Source organism: Monodon monoceros, unplaced genomic scaffold (assembly GCF_005190385.1).
Source record: "Monodon monoceros isolate NGI ecotype Baffin Bay Population unplaced genomic scaffold, NGI_Narwhal_1 Super_Scaffold_11, whole genome shotgun sequence".
In the NCBI taxonomy this organism is placed as follows: domain Eukaryota; kingdom Metazoa; phylum Chordata; class Mammalia; order Artiodactyla; family Monodontidae; genus Monodon; species Monodon monoceros.
The window spans coordinates 101747296-101770454 of NW_021703767.1; positions in this window are offsets into that span (position 1 = coordinate 101747296).

A 23159-nucleotide genomic window follows, 5' to 3' on the forward strand; every position below is an offset into this window, starting at 1 on the left:
TTTGGGGATGGGATGCTGGAGGAACATATGGAAATGAGTTATGTTAGTAACACACATATCATTTCCTTACTGCTCCATTTTCTCAAACATGTTACTACTGTAGTGCCAATTTCCTTTTTGGCCATTTTTAAACAAGAGATTCAATATTCCCTGTGATGAGTTGGAATATAAGTAATTGGAAATATTTAGTGATGCTCCCTTTTAAATTGGTAAATTTAAATATTACAGCTAATGATTTAGCTAATTGCAAAAGTTATCAGTAGGGTTTAAATCTGGATGATCATTAAATATTACATTTAATATAAATACAAAGACCTTCACACTTACTGCCCTCTTTCTGAACCAAAGTACTGTTTAAATTCTGTTCTTTCTATTTTTTTCTTTAATCTTAAACTCTGAAGGAAAAATTAATGAGATATTATCATCCCATTTTACAGATGATTAAATTGGAATACAGTACTTCGTTCTACCATGAGCTTGCAGTATAATTTTATGCTAGTCACACTTGAGTCCTTAGTTCAAGATGAAGTCAATGTTTCCTAATGACCAGCTCCAGAACATCACACCCGTACACTATTTTATAAACTTCTGAGGTGACAAAATGCTGGATTCCCTTCTTATTTCCTAACTTTTCCCCTTACTTTTGCAGTTATAGGTTGAGGTGTAAGAAAGCTCATTTGCCTATAGTATAATTTGGGTTAGAAAGCATTGGATAAAATGATCATAAACTTCAAGCTCTGATATACAAGACCTGTGAGTGTTTTAGTGGATGGACAATGCCCGAAGTATGGAATAGAGCTTGATGGAATGCTCATCAAAAATGTTGAAAATTCCTTCTTTAGGCACCCTTTCTTCTTTTTCAGCTTTACCATTAGCCTTTTCCCCTGTGTCCTATAATCTCCCCAATTCTCCCATATTTACTGAATATTGCTTTAGAAGAATACCCGATATGTTAATTTAAATTTAACTGTGAAACATGGACAAAACTCACATACTTTTCCCAGGTATATTTTCATTTTAATAATTGTGTTATTTTAAATAGTTAACTCGAATAGTAGGAATTAGCTGCCTGTCCCACTTGTATATATATAGCACAGCCTTTTCTTAGCCTTGAGAAAGCAAAACTAGACCAATGATGGTGACAAGCACATACTGCATCTTTGTATAAATAACAGTAAGTGCTCCCTATAGACCTATGGCAAAAAAACTCTTTTCTTTGGCTGACAGACCCCCTAACCAGGGACCTGGGCTTGAGCTGGAGGTCATTGTGCAATGCTTAAACAGTACAGTCATATGCAGTGACTCTGATTAATGTAGGATCCTCAGAGTTCTCTTGGGTTTCTCAATTTAACTGCTGCCTAAGGTAGATCTTTATGGTATCTTTGCCTACCACTTCCCTGCCTATCAGCAAATGAGTGGATGTAAGAAATTGTCAGGGATATGTCCTAGACCCCTTCTGTGTTCACTCTACATTCTTCCTCCTGGCAATCTCATAATCTCTTTTACACCCATGTTTTCTATGTGCCCAGATACACCCACTGTTATATTCCTTCCTGGTTTGTGCAGTACTCCAGGCTGAAATGTTTCCTTACCTTCTTGAAATCCGCACTTGCATGTTTCACATTCATCTCAAACCCTAAGTACTCAAAACTCAACTTATGATCTTCTTTCCAAGTCTATTTCTTCTACAATAGTTCTAATTTCAATAAATTTTCACTTTACCCACCTAGAAAGTTCAAAGTAATCTTTGCTTATCTTCTTTCTCCCAAAACTGCACATTTATCTCCATCTCTACTGCTACCATCTTCATACATTATCCTCGTTTCTCACCAGAACTATGACTTAAGTTGTCTGAATCTCTCCATGAACTTTTGTCCAACTCCATTCTCCCCTCCTCATTTCTGTCAGAGGGTCTTTTAAACACAGGGGTCTGATCATGTCATTTCCCTGCCTAGAATCCTTCCAAGCTTTCCTTTGCTTGGGGCATGTATGATTGCCCACTGCCCATCACTCCTACTCTGGGCACATCTCTCTCTCTTGCCCTTTATGCTGGATTTCCTGCATTTCCCTGAACACAGCACACTCTCTCACTGGAGGACATACAATTACACATAGTTTTCTCTGCCCATAACAGCCTACCCTTGCATCTAATTACTGCTGACTTTTCTTCAGCTCTCAGCTGCAAAGTTACTCTTCTGAGCCTGAGATTAAGTAGTTGCTACCCCAACTACTTACCCCCTCAGTAATATAAAATCCTCTAGTACCTTGATATTGTTTGTTTTTACCTTTACCATTTGAAATTATTTGATTACTATGTCTATCTGGACAGATTGTAAACCTCATGAGGACAGGGACCTTGTCTGGCACATTAATGACAACATCGTAGCCATCTGACATTGTGTCTGACAAAACCGAGACATTGAATATGGTTGATTAACTATGACACTCATTCACTTGCTCATCCTACAGGTGTTTATTTTAAAACTACTGTAAACAAGGCAATGTGCTGTTACTTTTATAAACAAATTTTACTGAATATAATACTTTGTATTATAAACTTTCACAAACTATGAAAGCAAACAAGTAGGACCACATTCTATCTTTTATGCTGACTTTATTAAAAATCATTGTCATGTGATTATTTACAGCCCTACTTTGAACTTCCCATATTTTGTGATACATTCAGTTGACAAAATGTACCATAACCCATGGAAATTCTGTATTATTTCTATGGTGAGCATAGTTAAAGTACTCTCTCAGAAAGTTACCTTCTGGTTTACATTCATCTGGTTTATTAAGTTTCAAGATTTAACTGTCATTTACTAACTGACATATAGTTTCACAGGTTTGTGTTGAACTTTGAACTTCCTCCATTTCCTCATCTAAAGTGTCTGCCATGTTTTAAATACTTTCCAAAGATTGTGAACTTCCAATTATATTTAATGCAGGCAATTTCTTTATAATTCTTAGTTAAAACTTTTAAAAAGATGCTGGCACTGTCTTATCACCTGTGATACTGATAAAATGAATCATGTTCTCCACAAAGTTATATTTCTAAATACCTTCTGAGTAATACTTCTCATCTTTTATCCTATGCTGGAAATAGTTTCATCACTTAGTTGATATATTCACAGTTTTCATTTTCTTTCTACAGATATTTCCCAAATTATTTGTGGAGTGCAAAAAATTAGCTATATCTGCTGTTATTAATAAAAATTATAATAATAAAATAAGTAGTTTGTATGGTTTTATGAGAATGACTAAAGGCTTTTTTACTAATTAAAATGTTAGGCTGATTAAATCAGTTTATAACCAGATATCATTATACACACAGGATGCAAGATATCTCCTAATTTAAGTAAATTCTTGAGAGTGCAAATCAGTGAACCATCCACTTTTCAGTAATGAGCTTCACAAAATTAGACTAAAATTCAGATGACAGAAATGGCAGAATATCCATAATATCCTGTGATTATAGCTGAAATGCGTTTATTTGGGAAAATCTATTATCAGCAGATTAATTTTTTTAATGTTTACTTATAATATGAGCTTGTTCAAACATATGAAAATGAGGTTGAGTCCTCAACAGATGATAAACTTATGCAAATCAGTCATATCTTATAAGGTAGCTGATTGCACTGTTTATAGTAAGAACTAAAAGCCTTAAACATACTAATGTTCAGAGTGGCACCATGCCACAGTGAAGATAGTCACCAACAAGAGTTTTAAGTACATAAACATGCACACACAGATGGTCACAGTTATATGTATATATTTCCTATCTGTATCTGATGAGCTTATTATGATGCTATTCTGAAGTACCCAAGGCAAAGCTGCTAAGGTCTTAGCCTTGCTACTGTTAGAATCACAGAGACCAGCCCTGAGTCCCTGAGCAGACAAAAACAGTTTAGTTATGCAAACAGAGCTTAAATTTAGCTTATTTTGTAGGCTAACTTGACTTGGGTCATTTCTTGCATATGCCTCTGAAAATCACAAACAAAACTTAAAACTATTTCCCAAGGCTGATATGGGGTAACCACTGACCAATTCCCTAAGAAACCCAGGGCAGCTATTCACCTGTCTGCCCACTCTCCCTCTGAGAGCATATTCTTGCTTAAATAAATCCTCACTTTACTTTCTTGATCACCATGTCTTGTTTCTGAATTCTTTCTGCGATGGGACAAGAACCTTGCCTCCCCGAGAACACAATCACTATCCTATCCTTCTACTCCAATGGTGACCACTACACTGATCTCAAAAACCACAGATTAGTTCTGCCTGTATTTAAACTTTATACAAATAAAATCAAATACCATGTATTCTATTGTATCATGTTCCTTTAATGCAACAAATTGAGAGATCCATGTTGCTGCCTGTAGCAGCAGTTCATGCATGTATATTATTCTAAAGGTATTTTATCTTACAGATAGGCCATTTTTCTGTTGATGTTTTGGTTATTTCAATTTACAGCTATTATAATGTTGCTATGAATATTCTTGTACATGTACTTTGGTACAAATGTTCATCCATTTCTTTTGGGTATCACCTAGGAGTACAATTTCTGTCTCACGGGGAGTGCATATGTTCATTTTTGTTCCAAAGTAGTTGTACATTACATCAGCAGTATGTGAGAGTTTCAGTTGCCCTATAGCTTCTCCACTACTTGGTGTTGCCTGGGAGTTCCTTAATGAATGGATAGTGTCCCTTTGTTGGTTATATTTGTATATTACAAATACCATATGACTAACTAATCTTGTCTTTTCATTCTCTAAATAGTGTCTATTGATGAACAAAAGTTCTTATTTTAATGGAGTCCTAAATATTGGTTCTTTTCTTCTTGATTAGTTTTCTTGGTGGATATCCTATTTAAGAATTTCCTAACTAGGTATCAGAAAGATATTGTTCTTTTATCTTTCAAAAGCTTTGTGATTTAGTCTTTTATATTTAGATTCACAATTCACTCAGATTTGATTTTTGTATAAGGTAGAGAGATATTTTAAATTCATAATACATTTAAAATATGTATTAATATACCTAGGTGACTCAATTTCATTTTTTAAAAGTCTATTTTTAAAAGTCATTTAAAAAAATCTATTATGCCATTTTGGTCACCATTCAAATGTCTATACATGAATGCTTATGAACTCTAGTCCATTCTATTGATATATCAGACAATCTTTGCACCAATACCACACATTCCTTTAATTACTGTAGCTTTATAACACATCTTGTTTCCTGACAAGTTAAATCTTCTTAACTCTCTCTTCAAGAGTGTCTTGGCTCTCTTGAGTTTCAAATTATACTCACATGTTAGAAGTTTCTAAAAATTAAAATAAAAGAAGTTTCTACCTCATCCTCTGTGACTCTTAAAGCCCTTTGCTTTATTTCTCATTTACTGTATATTTATCTCTTTATTTCTCATTTTCCATGCTGGTATCTTTTTCCTGTCCTGTTTTTTTAGCTTAATAATTCTGTTTTAAGTTTTGTCTAATTTGCTATTAAATCCATACATTTGATTCTTAATAGCCATTATTATATTTTCAATTCCAGAATTTGCTTTGTTTCTTTTTATTGTTTCCATTTTTGTGCTGAAATTACCAATTTTATTTTCTAGTCCCTGGTAACCATCCAACCTAATTATTTAAAAGAATGGTTTGGAGTGACATCAGCAACATGAGGGCATAAGACATTTCTCCTTTTTATCCCCCTTTTTAATCAACAAATTAGACATTCATACACAAACAAGAGAGCTTCTGTGGGGGGTTTTGAACTTTGCACCTTGCTCCAAGGGACTCAGAAGAAATCTCACCTACTGGTCAGCAGGCAGGAGATAGACAAATTTCCATATGGGCTGTAAAGCCAGTGGAGCCAGCAAGACTGCCTGGACTGTCCTCACTGCTGTCAGGCAAGAATCAGATTAGTACTGAATCAGGCAGCACTCACCCTGAAAGAGAACTTGCAGAAGCCCAGTCCTTCTGAAGGGAGGCTCATACACAGCACTGAAGAAAAAAAAGAGAGAGAAAGGAAGAGGAAGGAAGGAAGAAACAGAGAAAAATACAGGCTTGGTTGAAGCATAGGCGATAAGAGAAAATTTCCCATGCTTCCCCACCCCCAAGGAGGGGATGACTGGCCTGATTTATCTGGCAAAGATGATTTCTCCCACCAGGAAATAAGATGGCATTGAGGGAGGGCTTGACTACCCTAACTGGGCAGGATGTGGCTGGAGAAACACATTTCTCTCCACCAGTACCTGGAGTACTAAGGTAGGAACTCTAAGACTTGTGGGAGGAAAGACATAGGGAAAGAGGCAGATGAGAATTTCAATCAGCCTTGAAGACACTGTGCTCAGTAAAAAGTCCACCCATGAGCTTCTGGAAGTGCCACCCATAGGGATATCCTGACTGGGTTTTCATGTATCCCCACCACACTGAGTGCTAGATCTATATCTCTCCCACTGGGCTGCTGGCCCCTTGTGCACAGACAGCATGATCAGAAAGGCAGTGATCTGTGGGCAAGGGAGAAACCACAAACAAGCTATAGCACCACCTTCCAGAAAACCAATGAGAGCTTTCTAATAGCCAGGCTGGTGAACTGTAAGAACCAGAGAAAGCATAAAATCTAAGTTAAGGAGGTGCCTGCTATTTCAAATGCAAAAGCAGAAATGTATAACTAAAAGCAATATGAAAAATCAAAGAAATAATGTATCACGAAAAGAAAAGGATAATTCTCTAGCAGCTGAGCTCAAAGACCTGGAATATTGTGATCTGACTATAAAGAATTCAAAGTAGCTGTTATGAAGAAACTCAATCAACTACAAGAAAACTCAGAAAAATAATTCAGTGAAATCAGGAATAAAATTTATGAATAGAGGGATATATTTACCAAGGAGATTGAAATTATTTAAAAACAAAAACTCTAGAAGTGAAAAATTCAAGGAGTGAGATGAATTATGCAAAAGAAAGCATATGAAGCATGGCAGACCTGACGGAGGAAAGCACAAATGACTTGGAGGATAGGAATATAGAAATAACAGAAAAGAGAGAGAACTAAGATTTAAAAAGAATGAAAAAATCCCATAAGAAATGTTGGATACTATCAAAAAGGCAAGTATCAGAATAAATGGGATTCCAAAAGGAGAAAGTAGGGAGAGGTAACAGAGAGGTTAAAGAAATAAAAGTGAGAACTTCCCAAGCCTGGGTAAAAATCTGGACATAGAAGTCCACTGGCTAATACAATTCCCTACTATCTCAATGGAACAATATCTTCTCCAAGACACATTATAATGAAACTGTAAAAAATTAATGATAAAGAATCTGAAAGGCAGGCAGGGGAAAAAATAATGTACCCTATTCTATAGGCCAGAGAGAATGGAATGACATTCAAAATGTTGAAAGATAAAAATTGTCAGCAAAGAATACTTTATTTGGCAAGTTATCCTTTGGATATGAAGAGAAATATAGGCTTTCCCAGACAAACACAAACTGAGGGAATTCACCACACTAGACCTGCCTTGCAAGAAATGCTGAAATGAGTTCTTCAGGGTGAAATTAAAGACATTATTCAGCTTCATGAAAATATATTAAAGTAACAACACACTGGTAAAGGTGGAAAATATCTAGTCAGTCTTAGAAAACTGTACCTCTGTATTAGGATAGTGTGTTAACCACTCAATTATAATATAGAAGTTAAAGGAAAATAATAGTAAAAATAATTATAGTGACTATAAATTGTTAATGAATATACAACATAAAAAGAGGTAAATTGTGACATCAATAACAGATGTTTTATGTGAATCACAAGGTAATCACAAAGCAAAAACTTAGAGTAGATCCATTAAAGATAAGGAAAGGAGAAACAGAATATACCACCATGGAAAATAACCAATTAATGAAAGTATGCAGAGACAGAAAAAGAAACAATGAAAACACAAAACAACCAGAAAGCATAAGATGTTATTAGTATGTCCTTATATACCAATAAGTACTCTAAGTGTAAACGGATTTTGAAATCATGAATCAAAAAGTACAGAGTGGATGGATGGATAAAAAAAATAAAATCCTACTATATCCTGCCTATTCTGGATGTAGAGACAAATTTCAGATTTAAGGACATGCACTGACTCAAAATAAAGGGATGGATAAAGATACTCCACACAAGTGGAAACCAAAAGAAATCAGGGATTGCTATACTTATATCAGACAAAATAGATTTTAGCCAAAAACAGTAACAAGAGGCAAGGAAGTTAATTATATAATGGTAAAGAGAACAATCAATCAAGAATACATAGCAATCATAAATATATAAGCACTCAAAATTGGAACACCTAAATATATTAAGCAAATACTAACATATATAAAGGGAGAAATAGACAACAATACAATACTGGAAGGGGACTTCAGTACCCCTCTTTTAACAATTAATAGATCATTTGGACAGAAAATCAAGGAAAAAAATCAACTTGAACCAGACCTTAGACCAAATGGACCTAACAGACATATCTAGGACATTTTATCCAACAGCAGCAGAATACTTTCTTAGCTGCACACAGAGCATTCTCAGGGATAGATCATATGATATGTCAGAAAAACAAATCTTAGCAAATTTAAGAAGACTGAAATCATACCAAGTATCTTTTCTGTCCACAATGGTATGAAACTAGAAAACAACATGAGGAAAGCTGGAAAATTTACAAGTATGTGAAAACTAAACAGCAGACTCTGGAACAATCGAAGAATCGAAGAAATCAAAGAGTATTTTGAAACAATGAAAATGAAAAACAACTTACCAAAACCTATGGGACACTGCAAAAGTGGTTTTGAGAGGAAAATTTATAGCAATAAATGCATATATTAAGAAAGTAAATCACAAACAACTTAATTTTATATCTCAAGGAACTAGAAAAAGAACAAATTAAGCCCAAAGTTAGCAGAAGGGAGGAAATAATAAAGATCAAAGTGGAAATAAATGCAATAGACAGCAGAGAAACAATAGAAAAGATCAAGGAAACCAAAAGCTGTTTTTTTTTTTTTTTGAAAAGATAAACAAAATTGACAAACCTTTAGTGAGGCTAAGGAAAAAAAAAACAAAGATAAGGTCAGAAGTGAAAGAGGAGAAATAGTAACTGACACTACAGAAATACGTAGTATCATAAGAGACTACTATGAATAATTATATGCCAACAAATTAGATAACCTAGAAGAAATGGATAATTTCCCAGAATCACACAACCTACTGAGACTGAACCAGGAAGAAATAGCAAGTCTAAAGAGATCAATAATGAGGGAGGAAACTGAATCAATAATCAAAAACATTCCAACAGAGAAAAAACCCAGGATCAGATGGCTTTGTGGGCAAATACTACCAGACATTTAAAGAAGAATTAATGCCAGTTTCTCCCAAACTCTTCCAAAAACCTGAAGAGGCAAGAATTCCAAACTCATTCTAAAGGCCAACATTTCCCTGATACCAAATTCAGATAAGGACACTACAAGAAAACTATAGACCAATATCCCTGATAAATATAAATGAAAAAATTCTCAACAAAATATTAGCAAACTGATATATTACACTATGATCAAGTGGGATTTTTCTCTGGGATAAAAGGATGGTTGATTATGCAAATCAATAAATGTGATACACCACATTACTAGAATGAAAGATAAAAATTTTGATCATCTCAATATACAAAGAAAAGGAATTTGACAAAAATACAAAAATACTAGTTTTCTAGTATATCCCTTTGAATATTTTATGTATTCTATCTTATTCATGGAAAAAATGCACCTATACTGTTTCACTTTTGTCTGTCTTATACATGATTTGTGATATAACTTACTACAGATGAAGATATAGATTCATCTCTTTCTCTCTGAATAATGTGTTTCTAATATATTACCAATTAAATTAAATCAAGTTGATAGATCAGGCACACATATTTTTATTGCTTATGCTGTATTTTCAGAAGGGCTGCCTGTATTACACAAATCTCACTCCATCCTCATGCTTTCAATTAGAATCCAAGAATGAAGGTAAACTAATTGTAATAAGAATAAAACCTAATCAACTAAATAAGATTTTACACATATAAATAATTACAAAATCTAATTAGCATAAGTAATAAGAATAAAATTTTAAATTGCTCTATTCTATATTTTTGTGTGTAATTATTATTTTTTTAAATAGTACATGGCTCTTGTGAATTTTGCTGTGTGGATCTGTCCTACCTGGATAAATAACCAATGTACATGAGCACTGAGACCTGGTCACCAATTAGTTCCTTAGTTTTTCATGAGATTTTATTCAATTACTTAATGTAAAATAAAGTCCAGCCATCATACGATGTCAAAAAAATCTATATAAAAGAGATTATTTTCATTTTAAAATCACCAAAAACATTCTTGATAACAATGCTTCATTCTCAAAGAAAAATATAACTCATTAAAATAGTTTATAAAGGTCCATAACACACTAATTAAGTGTTGAATGACCATGAGAAACCAATTTGGTCTATACAAACCTAAAAGAAATGTTTGTAATCTTGTTTCTGTAGTAAACTTAATTACTCTATAAAGAAAAGTGAGGTATGAATTATGATTCCTACTTAAATAGAGAACAATAAAATATTTGTACCATCCTTCTTCACCCAAATCTTTGAAAGAGAAGCCTAAATTAGGGAACAGAAGTACAGGCAGTCTTCATTTTGCTCTGTGAACTTAAAATTTTTTTTAAACACTAAAAACTTTCTTATATTTGGTTATAAATGCATAAGGAAATTAAAAAAATAGTAACTCTAAACCTATTTAGCACACTGTAATTTAAAACACTAGAAAAATTGAGAATTAGGTTTATTTCTTTGTAAAATGTTTATTAAGAATATTTTGAACAGTGCTTGCCTTCCTCTTATTATCATATAATTCACAATACCAGAGAAGTATCTCCTCAAAGCCTTAAAGAATTTTCATACTCCTTTCCAAAAGTTTGGATCAGTTCCTACCATTTTATTCTTTGAGCTTTCAAATGTCATGAAATATCTCCCTGAGTTTCTTTAACATGAAGTTAATTGCTGATGTCACTTCCCCTAGGATATCTTTATCCTTTTTATCACAATTACTTTCCTCATTTATGTCAATTAGTTCACCTTCATTAATTTCTTCTGGCTGCAAATCCAGAGTTTTTCCATTGGCAGCAGTGCCAACGTGTCCAAGGTCAGCTATTTCTTGTACAACTTCATCTAAATTCTATTTGTATTTCACTTTCAGCATCACCACTTTTCTTCTTCGCCCCTTGCTCCTCCCCCTTCCCCTTCTCCTCCTCCTCTTCCTCTTCTCCTCACCCTTCTTCTGGCTGCATTTTTACCTTTGCTGGCCAATTCTCTTTTGATCATGCAATTTTGTAAAATGTCAGGTAAGCTTATCACTGGGAGCAAGAAAGCAACACAAATGCATGCTTTGTTCTCTATATGTGAAAATTGAGTAATAGATGCACAGTGATTAATCGCCAATTACCAACAGACTCTGAAAGAAATGAAATGATTGGTCACTGATCAGATGTACACCTGTTATTTATATAGAGATTTGTGGGCTGAAGTGCTAACAAAGAAATTTGAACTTTATGCAACAACTCGCAGTTAATATACACCATGGTAAATGAAATTTAGACCATGTTTTTGGAGGACTGGTGTTATTTTACTAAACTATGAAAACTATAATTTGTACAACTCTGAACCACACAAAGTGAGAACTGGCTTCATTGCATAGTGCTTACGCAGTTCAATAGTTAAATAAGGGGAACTATTGATATGTTAATGTAACTCATCACAAAAATAATATAAGGAAGATTACCTCAATCAGTGCAGTAATAACATTTGCTAAAGTTCAATATTTACAAGTGGTTTAAAAAAAACTCAACAAATGCAGAAAAAAATAACTATCTTAACATGGTAAATAAAACATATATAAATGGTAATGGGTCTACAGTTTATATGGAAAGACAAAAGGCCCACAATAGACCATTTAATATTAAAGGAGAAGAACAAAGTCACAGGACTGACATGACCCATTTTCAAGATTTACTATAAAGCTACAGTAATCAAGACAGTATGGTATTGGCAAAAGATTAGACAAACAGATCAATGCAACAGAGCTCAGAAATACACCCACATAAATATAGTCAAGTGATCATTGACAAAGGAGTAAAGGCAATACAATGGAGCAAAAAATAGCCCTTTCAACATATGGTGCTGGAACAAGTAGACATCCACATTAAAAAAAAAAAAAAGAATTTAGACAAAGCTTATACCATTAACTAAAATTAACTCAAAATGATCATAGACTTAAATGTAAAACTATAAGATTTCTAAAAGATAACATAGGAGAATACCTAGATGACTTTGAGCATGGTGACAACTTTTTAGATAGGCATGATCCATTTAAGACAAGCTGTACTTCATTAAAACTTAAACTTATGCTCTACAAAAGACAATGTCAAGAGAATAAGATGACAAGTCACACAGACTTGGAGAAAACATTTGCAAGAGACCTATCAGATAAAGGACTATTGTCCAAAATATACAAAGAATTCTTAAAACTCATCAATAAGAGAAACTGCCCAATTAAAAAGTGGGCAAAAGAAAAGATATCTCACCAAAGAAGATATACAGATGACAAATAAGTGTATGAAAAGATGTTCAACATCTTATGTCATAAGAAACTTCAAATTAAAACAACTAGATATCACTACACACCACTTAGCTTGGCCAAAATCCAGAACACTGACAACAACACATCACCACACACTGGCAAGGATGTGGAGCAACAGGAACTCTCATTCACTGCTAATAGGAATGGAAAACAGAATAGCCACTTAGAAGACAGTTTGACAATTTTTTTTTCAAAATTAAACATTCTCCTACTATAATATCCAGCACTTGTGTTCCTTAATATGGTTCAACTTATTATTTTTGTACTTTACAATGGTGCAAAAGTGATAGACATTCCGTAGAAACCATACTTTCAATTTTGACTTTTGATCTTTTCCTGGGCTAGCAATATTCAGTATAATACTCTCTCACGATGCTGGGCAGCAGTAATGAGCTGCAGCTCCCATCAGCCACATAATCAGGAGGGCAAACAACCAAGACACTGACAATCATTTTGTTTTTCACTTTCAGTACAATATTCAATAAATTACATGAGCTATTCAATACTTTATTTAAAAATAGGCTTTCTGTTAGATTATTTTGCCCAACTGTAGGCTAATGTGTTATATGCATGTTTAAGGTAGGTTAGCTAAGCTATGATGTCCATAGGTTAGGTGTATTAAATGCATTTCAACTTACCATATTGTCAATTTATGATGGGTTTATTATAATGTAACCCCATTGTAAGTCAAGGAAGATCTGCATTTAGCCAAAGGAGCTGAAAATTTATGTCCATGCAAAAAAAGGCACCTAGATATCTATGGAAGCTTTATTCATAATTGCCAAAACTGGGAAGTAACTAAGGTGTTATTCAGTAGGTGAATGGATAAACAAACTATGGTACATCCAGACAAGGCAATATTATCATTGCTAAAAAAAAAAAAAAAAAAGTCAATCTCAAAAGGTTACATATTTTACGACTCCAACAATATGACATTCTGGAAAGGTGATACTAGGTAGACAGTAAAAATATCAGTGAGTAGACAGTAAAAATATCAGTGATTGCCAGATGTTGGGGTAAGGGAGGGATGAATTGGCAGAGCACAGGGGAATTCTGGGCTGTGAAGGTATTCTGTATGATACTATAATGGCAGACACATGTCATTATGCATTTCTCAAAGCCCATAGAATATGCGACGCCAAGAGTAAACCCTAAGGAAAACTTCGGAATGTGGGTGGTTCATGGTTTATACCACCGTACACTCTGATGTGGGATGTTGCTGGTGGAGGATGTTGTATGTAGTGGAGATGGGGTACATAGGAAATCTCTGTTCTTTCTACTCAGTTTGCTGTGATACTAAAACCACTACAAAAATGTTTTATTAATTTAACAAAAATTTTAAATGGTATTAGAGAAACTTCATGTGTTTTTGCTTTGAGTTAAAAAAAGAAACAAGTGAAAAATAAAACAAAACATAAAGCAACAGTAAATATAACAAAAGAAAGTCCACTCTTTCATTACTGTCTAGCACTACACCAGAATTACTGACGAGGTATACTTACCTTGAGAAGAATTAAAACTGTCACTATTTGCAGACAGTATGATCATTTACCTAGAGAACTATTACAACTAACAAGAGAGTTCAATGAGTTCATCAGGTACAGAATCAGCTTACAAATTCAACAGTATTTCTCTATATAATTATGAATTATGGTATATAATGAAAAGATGCTGCTAACAACAGCAAAAACTACAGGCCACCTAAGAGTTAATACAACAATGAATGTATAAAATATGTATGGAAAAAGCCTTAAACCTAGTAAAACTCATGGAAAATTCTCTGAATGGGACAATCCAAACACTTAGGGTTTATTAATATACAGAGGTTAATCCTACTTAAAACAATCAAAATTCCATTTTGATTTTTTAAGGGTATCTACACAACACATTCTAAAATGCAATAGAAAAATAAATGTCCATATACAAATTAGTTAACCTTGAAAAAAAAATAAGCAAAGGACCAGAGGAAGGGCATATATGTATACATATAGCTGATTCACTTCACTGTACAGCAGAAACTAACACAACATTGTAAAGCAATTATACTCCAATAAAATTTTTTTTAAAATAACCCAAAACAAACAAAAATAAGCAAAGGAATAAGAGGGAGGGAGAGGAATTTCTTTACTGCAACAACAAAAACAGATACATATACCAATAGAATAAGCAGCCAGCTAAACAATAGACCCATACGTACAAAAATGTACAATATGTGATAAAGGTGATTAAATTATTGGCAAAAGTACAGATAATTTAATAAGTTGTATTGGAAATACTGGAAAGAATTAAAACCTCTAATCTAATAGCACATGCAAGGTGAGTTGAATCATAAAGGAAGTAACAACCTAAATGCAATCTAAATGTAAATGTAATTATATTATTTTTAGAAGAGAGGATATTTTATTAAAGGCAAAGAAGGACATTCAGTTTTAAACACAAACTCAGAAAAAAATAATTGATAATAATTATATAAAACTGAACATATCCTTCAATAAGTTACATTGTGTACAAAGTTTACAGACTTAGCACACATTGTGGGAAAATATTTGCAATTTCTAAAACTAACCAGCAATTATTTGTAGAAAATGCAAGAGAATTCTGTAATCCAATAAGTATAAAATACTACTTTCCACTAGAACTCTATGGACAAATATACACAAAATTCTAGTCATGGAAGAGAGAATCCAAAAGGCTAATGGGAATATGAAGAGATTCTCCAAATCACTGGTAATCAGAGTAAAGCAAATTAAAACAATGAGATATTTTACGTCTATTAAGTTGGCTAAATATTGAAAGTTGGATATTCTAAGTGCTAGCAGGGATTTGGGTGGAAACCCTTGTTTATTGCTGATGAGAATATAATGCACACAGCCATTCTGAAGAGTACCTGTTAGTATTTGGTCAAATTAAGTATTCTTATATATTACAAGCTAATAATGCTAATGGAAGTTTATATCCCCAAGCAATTCTCACACAGATAAATAAAGGAATATACATTGAAAAGGATGTTTCTCACAGCATTCTTTGTGTGGTGATGAGGAATAGGCGACAGCCTGGTTTTCTATAACTGGGTTGATGGAAAGGCAAAATATGATACATGCGCGTCACAGATTACCATGCAGTAGTTAGGAGAATAATTATATACATGTAGCAACCCAAATGGAACTTTAAATTATAGTGTTGAGTTAAAAAAAAAGGAATAATATTATACATTCATACATATATATAATATATATTTCATATATATAATATGAAATTTTATATATATGTAAATATATATAAATTCTACACCAAGTTATATAAATTAAAAATACATGATGGAAAACAATATACATTTTAAAAGAACACATGCAAGTAAATATACACATCTGAATAATTGTCTATAAATAAAACAAGCAAGGAGCCTCATATAGAAAAATATAACTTCAGAAAAATAATTAATTCAACATTCTGCACCCAAACAACCCTATCTTACTAATCTATACAAGTGTTATACATATTTAACACCTAAACCAAAAAAAACCTTTTGTGTTTATAACACTGAAAATCAAACAGTTATTTTAAATAAAGTTATTATCTGTCACAGACTTTAAAAAATATTATTGGAGTCTGAGTAGGAACATAGCATTTCTCATTTCATCTTTTCTCAAAAACTACCTTGGTTACAACAGTTTCTCATTCAGTTAGATCTAAATTATTTTGGAAGACACAACCAAATTTTCTACTGAGACTCTCAGGGCTGAATCCAGCAGCATTTAGAAGTTAGGACTAAAACCAAGAGTCAACAGCTTAATAAAGAAAAGAGTAAATCCTAACTTGTATTATTGTAATACTCCTATACATCTGGTTGAAAAACCCAACAAGTGATGATATATTGTTTTAGAATCTCAAATCTATAAAGGTCATTTCTAGCTCTCCACTAGTAGCAGAATCAAATACTGTTTTATCTTTTGTACCACCTAATGTTACATATTTTACAGTTCCACTTTCTTTAAGTGACCCTTTATATAAAGATAGTCAAAAATAAATAGTTGTTTACTGTGGGATCCTCCTAAATTTTCCAAGTCCTAAATAATGACACTAAGGACTTCAAAGTTCCCTGTGATTATATTTAAATCTAATATAGGGATAAACTTTGATAAGTCTTAAAAATGAGGTGATCTTTAACACACATATATATTAATACATGTATGCATAGATACACACACATATATAAATACATAAATATATATAAATAAATATAGTCAAGTCCAGCTCATCATTATGGGCATCGCTGGAGATCAGTAGCTTACCACAGCCTTCCCCTTGATCTAGGGACAAAAAACTTATCCATCTTTCAAGAGCAGGAGCAACTAAAGAGACTTCTCAGCAGATAAGCTTTTCTCCTATTTGTTTTCTTTCTCACAATTTTTATTTATAATTGCAATACTTTAAATTCAGTTACAGATTTTTCATTACCTTAAGACAATAAAACTTACATCTACATAGTCTTGGTCTGAGAAATCCTTATGTCTCAAATATATTTATTAGAAAGATTTATAGAAAATCTAGATTTAATCTTGGTTGTTGATGAGTCATAAAATAATTATAATGGGAAACTATCAGACAGCATATACCATGACATATCTCAATTTGACCTAAAGGTATTTTCCCTTACCAGAGGCAAAATATTTCCTGATGGTAGAATTTGTCAAACTCAGCTGCATATGTTGATTTGCTGGGGCCAAGGAAAGTAGTCCATGATCCTTTATAACACTTTTTACAAAAATTGGGGTTCTTAAACTTAGTAAGTACTTTATTAGAAATCATCCAATATTAGAGAAAATTTTGCATTGAAATTCTTCCTAAGGAGATTGTAGGTGCTTCCAGCTTTCACTTAGGATGAAGAAACCTGAAAAGAAGGCTGCTCCCACTCATACACATGCCCCCATAACAACTCAAGAGACCAAGTTTTTGGAAACTTTCAAAAATGCAATTAGAGATTTCCAGTGATTAGAAAGAGATTCTGGGAAGAATCTGTTTTCAAATTACGCAAGTGTAATTGTTGGCACTTTCAAGATGGCCACTTAATAGAGGTAAAGAAGTTTATAAGAAAACTTGCAAAAATCTTATATGATTGTGTGATACTAGGAGAAAAAATTGGCTATTCTGCTCAATCAACACTGTGTATGAAACTTCACTAAAATTGCTGATGATGTTTTTGGTCCTACTAATTTTGGTAAAATTATAAATTTGAGACATCGGCAAGATCCCAAACCTCATGTTTCCTTTGGACATCCCCTCATGGTTACATGTAACTACACCTCTATGTGCTGGCTAACGGTGCATAACCACAGGATGTACTGAAGTTTTTCCTCGCTGGAGAGTTTTGGCTCTGACAGTATTGGGTAATCCCAATTTACTTCTGCAGTGACAGAGACATCCATTTTCATGCAGCTGTCGTTAAATAGCTTTATAAATACTTGCCACTTTTTGAAAAGATCCACAGTCTGTTCCACCCACAATATTCAATATAGGTAGAATAAATGAATGCAATTCTAAAACTAAAATTAGCAAAGCCCTCAGAGATCCTCAAACTCATATGGCTTAAGATATTTTCCGACTTTAATAACAATGACTTCAACTCATTTATCAGCTCTCTGATGCCATCTTATAAATATCAACTCTATTTCTAGATCGTACCCTATTTTAATGAGAGAAGGCCAAATACTACAAGAGACTCATATAACACATCTAATTTTATTATCAGCATGAATTGGCAGCCTTTCCTTAAGATCCTTCTAAGAACCTTTGCATGAACTAAAACCTGAATACAGGTTTCCCCCACTCTCTGAAATTAAAGTCTTTCTATGAAAACTTTCAAAGGCAAAATGGCATACAGCAGGGAAGCAATGATCTTAGGACACACCTAGCTAAGGATGCACAAAACAAATCAAGATAAAGCACAGATGTTCAGACACAGTTCAACGTTATTACAGCTTGATGCTGAGATACTAAATGTAGTTCCCAGGAAAGGGGCTTGGTGGCGCTAGTCTGGCTGATCCTCCAAGTGGCTGCTGCCTCTATAAAGGCTCACCGCACAACAAACGCTGAATGCTATGTTCGCTCTTTGCTTTTTTTCCCTAAAAGCGAATATTCTCTTCACATTTCTTCCAGTTAGTGAAAATGGGCACTAATGTAGGTCTCGGGCACTAATGTAGGTCTCTCATAAAAGCAAAGTGTCATAAGGAGAATTTTCAAAAAGCGGGGAATCCTGTACTTGGTCTTTTGGAAGATTCAGCCCTTGAACTCTAAATAAGAAAGACCTTACTGAAATGATAAGAATCAGTAATTAAATGTAAATGCTTCCCAAAGTGAGCGAATAATAGGTGCCCCCTAAAATTTCAAGTCTGTTATGAATAGCAGTAGATGTGTTACTCAGTTATGCCTGAACTCTTTCTCCCATATTCTTCATACAAAGTAGTCTGCACCCACATCTGCTTATTTTTAGTAACTTTAAAAAAATGAGGTAACATGCTGTGTCATATTTAGGGTGCTTTTATTGATCTTCTGATTTTTAAAATATTTCCTAATAATATGCTTGCCAACTTTTAGAGACTTTCTGATAGATGAAAGTTTGTATGTTGTCATAGATAGTCCCTTTGTAAAAGAGTAATCAGACAGTATTTGGTAGGAAAATCTATTAAATTAATTTGAGATTCTTTCCATAGAAGATAAAAAATTAAGTACAGAGATTTTGCCTAGATCCTCTGGACTTGAAACATATGTGGCTATTTTCTGCTTGAAAAGCGACTCCTTGAGTTATTAATTACCTTTGAATGCTAGAGGTCATGGAACCAGTTATTGTTTTCAAAAATGTGTGAAACTGACCTTAGGTTAAAAATGTATGCAGAAATAAAAGGCTACTAATGAGTGATCTTACTGGCTGTTTTCCCTTAAGAGTATCAATAGTATCCTCTCATCGTGTATTTGAATCCAATGTAAGCTATTTAAATACTGTGCCATTAGTTCCCTTCTTGCCATCCCACCACCCAAATACCAACAGAGTATTGAAATCAAGGCTTGCCTGGTGAATACATCCAATAAATACTTAAGAAATTCTGGGACTGTTACCAATGATAACTTACAGTAGTCAAGAAGGCACATGTCTTCAAAACAGTTGAGAGGAGGCAAAGACATAAAAATAGGCTTAAACATGAGAAAATTAGTATCTTGAACAAGATAATAGAATTATCACTTAAGTTTTACCTGAGCAGGTAAGGTGCCCTTGCGACAATGTAAGGTTAGAAAACTTTCCCCTGATAGAGTACCACTCTGTTCCCACCTCCAGTGAAACTTGTCTGTGTTAAACAAACATGCTTCCTTGACTCTTCTCCTACCATGCCTGTCAGCCAAGTTGCTGTCACTGTTGTGACAGTGGTATATGCAAATATGGAAACCAATGTAACATTGAATTATTAAACAGAAAAATATCTCATTATGTAATACTTCCTTTTTATACTTTTTTAATGCAATATTTACTCAGTGGTATTCTGTCTATATGTATCTTTTGGATTTAAATAATATTATAGTTTTAGCTGACACATACTGTTCTTATGAACAGTTAAAACTTACTATATTCTTATTTACCTACTATTAATAAAGAATTGCCAGAACACTTTTCATTTTGCAAATGTAGACTTCTCAGTTTCTTTCAAGATAGAATTCTATCCTTTGTATTTCTGCAGTGTCAGTTGTTACTTCTCCTTTTTCATTTCTAATTCTACTGATTTGAGTCTTCTCCTTTTTTTTCTTGATGAATCTGGCTAATGGTTTATCAATTTTGTTTATCTTCTAGAAGAACCAGCTTTTAGTTTTATCGATCTTTGCTATTGTTTCCTTCATTTCTTTATCATTTATTTCTGATCTGATCTTTATGATTTCTTTTCTTCTGCTAACTTTGGGGGTTTTTTGTTCTTCTTTAATTGCTTTAGGTGTAAGGTTTGGTTTTATTTGAGATGTTTCTCATTTCTTGAGGTAGGAATATATTGCTATAAACTTCCCTCTTAGAACTGCTTTTGCTGCGTCACATAGGGTTTGGGTCATCGTGTTTTCATTTTCATTTGTTTCTAGGTATTTTTTGATTCCCTCTTTGATTTCTTCAGTTATCTCTCAGTAATTTAGTAGTGTGTTTTTTAGCCTCCATGTTTTTCTATTTTTTACAGATTATTTCCTGTAATTGATATCTAGTCTCATAGCTTTGTGGTTGGAAAAGATACTTGATATGATTTCAATTTTCTTAAATCTACCAAGGCTTGCATTGTGACCCAAGATATGATCTATACTGGAGAATGTTCCATCAGCACTTGAGGAGAAAGTGTATTCTGTTGTTTTTGGATGGAATGGCCTATAAATATCAATTAAGTTCATCTTGTTTAATGTATCATTTAAAGCTTGTGTTTCCTTATTTATTTTCATTTTGGATGATTTGTCCATTGGTGAAAGTGGCGTGTTAAAGTCCCCTACTATGATTGTGTTACTGTTGATTTCCCATTTTATGGCTGTTAGCATTTGCCTTATGTATTGAGGTGCATAAATATTTACAATTGTTATATCTTCTTTTTGGGTTAATCCCTTGATTATGTAGTGTCCTTCTTTGTCTCTTGTAATAGCATTTATTTTAACGTCTATTTTGTCTGATATGAGAATTGCTACTCCAGCTTTCTTTTGATTTCCATTTGCATGGAATATCTTTTCCACCCCCTCACTTTCAGTCTGTATGTGTCCCTAGGTCTGAAGTGGGTCTCTTGTAGACAGCATATATATGGGTCTTGTTTCTGTATCCATTCAGCCAGTCTGTGTCTTTTGGTGGGAGCATTTAATCCATTTACATTTAAGGTAATTATCGATATGTGTGTCCCTATTTCCATTTTCTTAATTGTTTTGCGTTTGTTATTGTAGGTCTTTTCCTTCTTTTGTGTTTCTTCCCTACAGAAGTTCCTTTAGCATTTGTTGTAAAGCTGGTTTGGTGGTGCTGAATTCTCTTAGCTTTTGCTTGTCTGTAAAGGTTTTAATTTCTTCATCAAATCTGAATGAGATCCTTGTGGGTAGAGTAATCTTGGTTATAGGTTTCTCCCTTTTATCCCTTTAAATATGTCTGGCCACTCCCTTCTGGCTCTCAGAGTTTCTGCTGAAAGATCACCTGTTAACCTTATGGGTTTTTTTTTTTTTTTTTTTTTTTTTTTTTTACCAATTAGAGATCTATCCTAAATTTCACAGTCACTTATCATCTATAACAACTTTTTAGCCACCTGTTTTACCCCCATGGAAATACACTGAGTTCTAATTGTATGTGTGCTCAAAGTCCAGCACTGACTTTGAGTTTCATAGCTCTTCAGATTTATTATCAACACTAATTGCCATAAACAGAAAAATTTTCCAATCGAAAATGTGCTCAAAATTTAGTTGATTTTGCCAGAAAAACACTTCATCATTGATTTCCCTCCTTGGATATATACATACAGCATAGGCCAGGTTAAGTACCCCTGTGTTTTTTGTTTTTTAAGGAAAATGCTAAAGAATATTTCCTAATCAGGATCACAGATGATACACATTTTTGTTAGGATAGAAGTATGATAAAGATGGTCACAATTCTTCCTCTCAGACCGTTAACTTTAAGTGGCTCAGAGGTAACAGAAGAGAAAGTGGCAAATGCAGTTTCATATAGTACTTGAAACCCTGGTAAAACCTCAAGATCTTTCTAAAACAAAGTCAGAGGTTTTTCTGGGCAGGAATCCTGCGTAGTGTTAAAATAAAAAGTGAAGCAGGTTAATTCTACACCCCACAAAGGCCTGAAGGGCAAAAGAAAAGCCAGTTCTGCCCAGGAGCAAAACACACCAAAAGCGCAATCACCTAACGGCAAAGTAAACTACCCAATCTCAACTCCTTCTTTGCCCTGAAACCATGATTACTTAAATGACCCAGCCTGTCCCCCTCTATTAAATTCTAAATAATACATGTCAATTTCTCAGAGATGACAACGTCTGGAAAAGAGAGAAATAGGTGGTTTTGAAGGAAATACAGATTTGAGAACCCAAAATAATGGCCGCTGACTTCTCTTTGAGGGAGGCAGAGAAGGTGTGTGGTTGCAGGTAACACCTAACAGGGCTTTAGAGGAGAAAGAGAAGTTGGAAAAGCAGAATGAGAAAGGAATATTTTGAAGTAACATGGGCAAAGATGAGAGAGTACATAATACACTAGGGAAAGTGTTTAGATTCCACTCTGACTAAAGCAAAGAGTTTATGTAGAAAGGAGTGGTAGGGATGTGGTAACAGGTGAGGTTGTGTAAATAAGCTGGAGTCACATCTTATTTGGTACTTTTTATCCTTATGGGATTTTGTGTAGAAGACTATAAGGATCTAAGAAGGATTCCCACAGTGGAATAAATCAATGCCTAAATCAGATTTGTATTTTGAATAATCT